The sequence below is a fragment of the Meleagris gallopavo genome, chromosome Z, assembly GCF_000146605.3.
Source record: "Meleagris gallopavo isolate NT-WF06-2002-E0010 breed Aviagen turkey brand Nicholas breeding stock chromosome Z, Turkey_5.1, whole genome shotgun sequence".
NCBI lineage: Eukaryota > Metazoa > Chordata > Aves > Galliformes > Phasianidae > Meleagris > Meleagris gallopavo.
This window is the reverse complement of record NC_015041.2, coordinates 49,935,039-49,943,230: the sequence shown is the minus strand read 5'-3', so window position 1 is coordinate 49,943,230 and position 8,192 is coordinate 49,935,039.

The window sequence follows — 8,192 nt, the reverse complement described above, 5'->3', positions numbered from 1 at the left end:
GGAGGGGAGGGGAGGGGAGGGTTTTGGAAGACTTAACCATCAAAAAACTTACTAATATGTGAATTGTACTCTAACTCCATCAACATGTCAAGGTTTAAAACTGTACTATAAGTTCCACTCAGACTTCAAAATTCAATTCTCAAAATGCCATTTATTGTATATTCATTATTCAGTTCCTAATAAACATGAAGAAATTACTGTGGTGGAGCATCCATCAAAGCAGTGTCTTTATTTCTGTGTAGTCTCACATACATAATCACCTCTAATCACAGTTGCTCCAGTCATTACATTAGAAAAGTAAGGTATGGGAACAAAAGAGTATGAGCTTCACTTTAGCATCAGCTCTGCTAACGCATGGACAGAGCATGGAGGTGTTTACAGGTCTACCATGGTATGGACGACAGAGCTAGGCTTATCTCCAGTTCTTTGCTGCTCAGTTTTTGGCAACTAATAGCACTACCACTAAAGTCAATGACAACCAGCTTTACCGCTGTCTCAAACTCTTCATTATAGCTGTACTTATTTCAAATTATTTCAGCCTAAGGTCTATTAGGCAAAGCACCATCCTATTCATTTCTGGTGCCTTTTGCATAAACAAGTTCCTACGGATTCCCTGTAAAAATCCGAGGAAAAAAACAGAGCAAGGCTGTGATATGAGACAAAAGGCCTTTCGAGTGAGGACAACAGTGGGTGAAGAAAGGTGGACTTCTTAGCCTTTCCCTGCCACTGCTGGAATTTGAGTGTCTGAGTAATTTTACTCCCCACCACAAATGGCTCACTCCTGGGGTGAAGTCATGAATCTATGCTTACTCTACCATCTGTTGACACAGAGATGACTGTGATTCACAGATTCTCAACACTATGACTTGATTGCTGAAAGATATGCTAGAAAGTTCGCCATTTCTTTAGAATTTCAATGAAAAGCACTTATTCCCAATAATACACTAACTGCCTGTTTCAATTTTGTCTATTATATTTAAATTTGCTCAATTTTGTCATGCAATCACTTTCCTGCAACAGTAAAAGCTTTCTTCCTTTCCTCACAACACCACACATGCCACAACAAATCCTAGGAAAATTAAGGTCTAGAAATGGGATCTAAATTAACAAATAAATCAATTAGAGTTTGGTAAATATTCATCTGTCTATCAAGTCATGGTAAGCTGGTGTATGTGGTCTTCAGTTTACCTTAATCGAGAAAGAAAAAAAGAAAGCAATCTCACTTTGACCTAGTCCAGAACTCAGTAAGACTAATAATGCAGGCTGTGATAAATCAGCAGATATTTTATCTCAAAACAGTGGTATATGCGAGTAGGAACTGGGCAGCCCTGCACAGCTGATGGAAAGTACCACAGAGAGCTGCTGAAACCAGATGGCTTTCCCTCATGTGCTGCTCTTTGCTGGCAAACAAATGCCGCAGCAGCAGCATGGATGTTGCTCCCAATGGCAAAATAAATGCCTTTTTAAATAGCATAGCAAACACAAGTTTGGCATGAGCTAACAAACTAAGGAAAAATAGTTAGCACTGATAGAAGCCACATTTTAACCAATGTGGCAACGCTAAAATTATCTTTGATTCCCAAATGATACTACTCACTCAGTCAGTCCTTGCCTTAAATTTACAATGAATAATTAAATATTCCATTACCAGTATTTACATCTGCTGTGTTATGTTTTTAACTACTGAAGCTGCCTGCCTCAGGTGCCTCTGACACGCTATAGCCTTGAGCACTGGCAAATAAAACTAAATAAAATACTGGCCATAAAACTAAACAGATGTCCTTTGGAGTCATGCTTTCAGCCACCTATGTCTTAAGGTGCTCCGCATGACTGCAGGACACAGAAGTTAGATACGTACCTTTCACATTTGCACTGGCTGTGCAGAAGAGTCACAGCAGAAAATCCTCTGCTGAAACAGTGCTGCGTGGAGAGAAGTGAATTAATGACCCTGAGAGCAGCCTGGTGCTGCATAGTTCTGGAAGCAATACATGTCTAAGTCCCTTTGGTAGCTGCTGCATTGAAGGCTCTGAACAGAGCAGTCTTGCTAACTACCAGGAACAAAATGACTAGATAAACACAGTCCCCAAAGGTCTGCAAATACCAAAACTGAGGAGGAGGGGATTTGGAACAATCCAAAGATGTAACACAGCAGCAGAGGGAAACTGAGTCAAGGAAACTGCAGAATGACTGTCTGGAGACATTTCTTTATCATGAAGTTTATGAGGCTAAAGGAAATTCTGGCAAACAACAGATTTTGGGTCACTGTAAAGTAGATTAACTCAAGAACCAGGACAGGAAGGGAGGTTCTTTGTCATGATGCATCTCCTTTCTTCTGCACTCTTTTTGCACATAATACTTCCACTATAACCAAGAAAGCAGTTGACCATGTAATGGCACTCCAGATTGCTCTTAAGAAACATCTTGTGCAGCCTTCACAGCAGATCTATCTTGGTAGTCATAATATAAAACAAACTTCTGGCTTCCAAAACCTTCGGCACAGATGTAGATGTTTCTACTCACATCCTGTGTGCAGTAATCTGATTGTTAAGATTTAAGCCAATCTTTTCCAAAGGGAAGGAACTGTGGGTGAATAAAGCCAACATTACTTGTTGGGGAACTTGTTATAGAGTACCAGAGGTGCTGACAGCCTAACCCACGGATCCATGAGGCAGTCAGAGTGGGTCCTCTCAGACAAAGTTTGAGGAAAAAAGATATGATACGGGGTAAGCACTTCCTTGAAGAGAGACTTATATCTATCAGAAGAGTAGAAACTGGAGAAAAATTGGAGAGGAGAAAGAAGTAAAGTAAACATGGACCTGGGGCAAACTTGAAATGAAACAACCAGGTCAGAGAGGGAATTTTAAGATCAGACTATATCTCTGTGACGTAAATGTGAAGATTCAGATGAAGAGCATGGGACTTACACAGACATCTTTTGTTGGTGAAAGTCACTGGAAAAACAAAGAGCAGAACAGCTTCTTTTCAGGTGATGAAGCAATGTTCCATAGCTACGCACACGCAGATTTGGGCAAAAAGAAAGTGTCACTGGCTGCTTTTAATCACAGCAAAGCCCAACTCACTTTTCAAAATGAGTGCTAGCACTGAAGACAAGAGCTGCCAGCACAATGACACCATGACATGTCCTGAGGGCACAGGCAGTATTCTGGGGAGCAACCACGCTGCTTCATTCAGTCTCCAGCCTATGTCCACCTTAAGCACAGTCTACGGAGTCTGAGGGCAGAATCATTTAGTGCTCTAAAGAGAACTCCAGGCTCCCTCTCCCCTGGAGGAATACAGGCTCCTGGCAGGTGCCAGTTGCCTTACTTGGAGCCCTCACTTCCCTGTGTGTAACATGATGGCCTGCAAGGCTGCATAAGAGGATTTATCAATAGGAACACTCTTTGGCAATTGGATTTCTGAGGGTAAAATCATACATTCAGCTGACAATGAGTGTGTCATGGTTCATGGGATGCTAGCATCTAAAGTTTTTAACTGTATCTTAATTGTTTATGCATTTATTTGTAATCTTGGCTGTACCAGTTCTGCACTACAGTTTCACTAACATATACATGGAAACTTTCAAGAACTTCCTCTTTTTTTTAGATTTAGCTGTATCAATTTATTCCCCAAAATGGGACAGTTAATTTAAGGGACCCTACTCCTTAAAAAAAAAAAAAAAAATTAATGAGGACATTAATGTTGCATAATCAGGCACACAATATTGTGTGCGAACAAATTTGATGTGACAGAATTGAAGTTGCCCATGCCGCCGTCTCTTGGCCCCTTTCTTGTACTACAAAATTGGCAGCCACTTCCCTCAGTGGCTCAGCTTTCCTGGTTGCTCAAGGCAGATACTGCTCAGTGGCGGAGAGGTTTTGCCCTCACCTAAATTCCACCTAGGGCTTCTCATGCGCTTGCTGTCCCTGCAGGCCCAAAGCCTACCGGTAGGAAACACTTGGCACAGAGACTTAGGTGGAATTCAGACCAGCTGAATCTGGAGCCTAATGAACAGCTATTCCTTATTTTGTTTCTTCCTCATTGTGCAGAGTGTGGCCCCAGGCTTCAGTTACTGCACGCTATTCAATCCCAGCTCAGAATTCAGCATTACTAATTTCCTCATGTTTCCTCATTACTAATTTCCTATGGCACTCCTCATCCTCACATCTTAGTGCCCTGAAAACACATGTGTACTGCGAGGCAGCCTATGAGGCAAGCAGTGGATCCCTCCTGCCCAGCAATGACTGCAGCTCTGGGACTGCTGCTCAGGGACATCCAGGCCAGGTGTCCCTGAGGTGGTTAGCACCAACATACCATGTGCCAGGGAGGGTCCACCCCCGGCTACACCCTGGCAAAACTTCCCTGAAAGCAACAGAGCCACCAACAATTGCCTTCAGCAATACCATCAGAGCAACATTATGCAGAGCCCATGTTAAAAATCTGAGAGTAGTTAACATACTGTTCTTATTATGAGAGCAAGAGACTGTTATCATAGAGTAATGGGCTCCTGCTGGTCCACTAATGTAGAAGCAGTACTGGAGGCATTTATGGAAACAACGTGGAAGCCTGACACTTATTCTCAGAGCGGGCAGCATTGATCCCTTCTCTTAGTGTACTCTTACAGTGTCTTTATTCCTGTTCGAATGCAGAGAATATTGATCTAATCATTTCCTCCACTGGGCGCTGGTGCAGTGGAACAGAAGGCTTTCTTGACTTCAGCACAACAGATCGTCCAGAAAGACACTTCAGGTGAATTAGCCATCCAGGTCAGTGCATCTCTGCACTGCAGGGGAGGAGCCACAGAAAGATGTCAGAGGTATTGTTTACTGCCTTGTGACCTGGAAGCTCATTAGCATAAATACAATTTAAGTACTTCAGGTTAAACTCAGAAGCACTTTACTGCTAATCTACTCTCTCTTACTTTCTCCTCATGCAAATGCAAGTGCATTATGCGCTAGAAGCACATACCTCATATTTTCTCATTTTCTCATATCTTGCACCTTAATGTACATTTTGTGAGGAAGCATCAGCTCAGGTTGGACTCCTTAGAAGCACCATTTTACTCAAACAAAAGAAATTCGGATCTTAACTATGGGAAGAGGGCTTGGAAAATCCAAATAGTACAAGTGCATTACCTTCCCAAATCTATAGGCAAATCTGCCAACATCTTGCTGCTGCTCTGATTGTCACAAGCTCCAGGAAGTTGAAATGAGCACAAAGCTCTCACTTCAGTTAAGTGTCAGTTAAAAGGTGAGGAAGCCTGAAAAAGAAGAGCTTGAGCTTAGGAGTGTGGGAGAGACTTCTTCTGCAGTTCTTTCACAGGGATTGAGGGACTGGGAGACGGCTAGAAGAGAAATACTCCTTCTTGTAGCAGGACAGAGATTCTTCTAGGGAGGTAGATGAGTCAGAAGCTTCCGATCCTTTCCAGAGAGTACTGGACAGCAGTGCCTTAAGTGTTTCAGATAACTAGTAATAGAAAATCTATCGGTCCCAAGAGAGGGCTCAGGAAGGGAGATTAATAGCAATCCCAGTACCTCACTGCTTTTTCAGAGACATCGCCACAGAGGAACTTGAGCTTCTCCCACATACATCTTCCTGTATCTTCTGATATATGTCAAATCTATCACCAACCAATGAGCATCATCTTCTAATTAGGAAACATTCATTTTTCAAGCTTTCTCTATTTTCCCATTTCTCTATTTTTCACTGGCTCTGGGAAAAATCAGCTTCGTGCACACAAAAAGTGGTAAACAAGTAAACAAACAAGAATTACTCCTCTTTGCTATATGCAAAGGACTTTACCTGCAGGGTCTTTAGAAAGGATGCTTTTTGTGGAGTCTCCTTGTTTGCTCTGGTCACACACCTCTGTAAGTCTTCAAGCTTGGGGAACAGCTAAATTCAAAAGCAGGGCAAACCCATTAAAGCAATGACAGATGGAACAAAACTATTAAAGGAAAAAACATAGAGCCCTTGCTTTTCAAAGAACAGTTCAAAGCTTTTTGCCTCCTAAAGAAGGATGGCAACCCGTGGATTGATTGAAAAATGAAGGGCTGCTTCATGCTGCTGTGTCCTCCCGGCCCTGCTCATGTAGAGTAGTAACTCAGTTACCAACAGGAAAACATGGGGCTTTCAAAAAGCAGGTGGGTGCTTCCTTTCATGATCCTATTAGATTCTACCAGCAACAGGTGCAGTGCCGAGCGTGATGGAATTGCTGCTTTTCAGTTCCACAATGAAGAGTGGAAAGTTCATGATGGACTAATCCAGCTTTCTGTTCATCCGTGGTACCCCAGAGCCAGGCCTAGCAGCTCCTGGCCCTGCAGTCTATCTGCTGCAGTGCACTAAGGAGATAACCAAGTGCAACCTGAGATGCCAGGAAACCATCTTCATAGAGTCATACAATCATGTGAGTTGGAAGGACCTGTAAAGTCCATCTAGACCAATTCCCCAGCAGTGTACAGGGACACCTACAGCTAGATCAGGTGCTCAGATTCCCGTCTGGCTGACCTTGAGTGTCTCCAAGGATGGGGCATCCTCCAGCTCTCTGCTCAACCTGTGTCAGAGTCTCACCACTTTTACTGAAAAAAACTTCTTCCTTATATCTCTAAATATTTCTTATATTCCTAAATCTCCCTTCTTTGAGTTTGAAATCATTTCCCCTTGTCCTATCACCACAGATCCTGCTAGAGTCTGTCCCTTTTTCTTTTATAGCTCCCTTTTAGATGCTGAATCTATCATCCCAGAGCCTTCTCCTTTTCAGAACAACCTTGGTTCTCTCAGCCTGTCCTTGTAGGTGAGGTGTTCTACTCTTTCCATCTTCTTGCCTGCCCTATCGTGGTATGTGCAGAAGTCTGCAGAAGTCTTGTAGCCAATCAGAAGGAATACGCTGTGCATCATGGTTCCTGCATTCCAGACTTGGTCTTTAGATGAACAGGTTGGTCTGTGTCCCAGGTACAATCAGCACAACTCCTTCTTCTTGTAAACGTTGTTTAATGACAGATGCCATTCCGTTGCACCTGTCTCTCCAGAAGTCCCTGCTCTTTCACCACCTTGACTTTTCTTCCTCTTGTCAGGCTCATATACCCAGGTGGCCCATCCAGCACCAGTCAGCCCAGCCACCAAGGTCTTGCCATGATCAGCCCCATTAAAAACCCATTTCACTCCACTCAACATTGGCACTGAATTACCACTTGCCGCTGATGCAAGCAGTCAGTCACAGGCACTGGCTGCTCTCAGGCAAGCGTGCAGCACTGCAAGGACAAGGCAAAGGCAGCCCCGGGATGTGCAAGATGCCAACACACACACACAGCGGCAAGCACTGCAGCAGGATGCTTCCTTCTGCTGAGGCACAGCAGCAGGATCTGGAAAATTGTCACTGTGTGTCCCGAGGTGAGGGGGACACAAATCCTGAGTTAAGCAATCCCCGATGTCAACTTTAAACAGCACAGAAACATGCTGTGTTCTAACTTGGAAGTTGCAGAGAATCGGGAGAGTTTGGAGAAAAAAAGGAGGCAGAGACAGCAGTGTTAGAGGAAATCTGCCTTAGGGAAACAACGTTCAGGTCGTTTTGTGGACTGGGGAAGCACTGTCTGTGAGCAGCTGATAATTTAATGCCCATAATTTTCAGAGAAGGCCCTGAGCATCCTCCCAGCACGGCCCTCTGCCTCCCCTCACTCATTCTTTTAGTCAGGTAGTTCCGGGCCCATCTGGACTTTGTGCAGAAAAGTACCCCTATCTTCCAAATGCCAGCGTTATTAATAATTAACATTTATAACGCTGGAAACTGGAAAAACCAGTTGGCTAAAACAAAGCCGGGCACTTCGTTCTTATTTTAGGGCTACACTGAGTCATCCCGAAGCACTCGGCACGCGTGTGCCAACGCCGCAGGGCCGGGACTTCCCCTGTGGGCCAGATCAGCCCCGGGGCGGCTGAGAAACAGCGGTGCCGGAGGGACTGGCGACGGGGACGGGGCCGGGACCGGCTCGCCATTGCCCCCTGCAGGAGGCGAGGGTGGAAAGAAAGGGGGAAAAGCAGACCGAGAAGGCGAAAGGGATAACGAAGGCACCATCGCTGAGACGGCTTTTCATTATCTCCGTGACTCCGGTCTGCAGCAGTTTTTGTACTTTATTCCCAGTCGCGTCATATCGCGCCGCGTGACGTCATATCGCGCCGGCCCACGCCCGGCCCCACCCCACCCC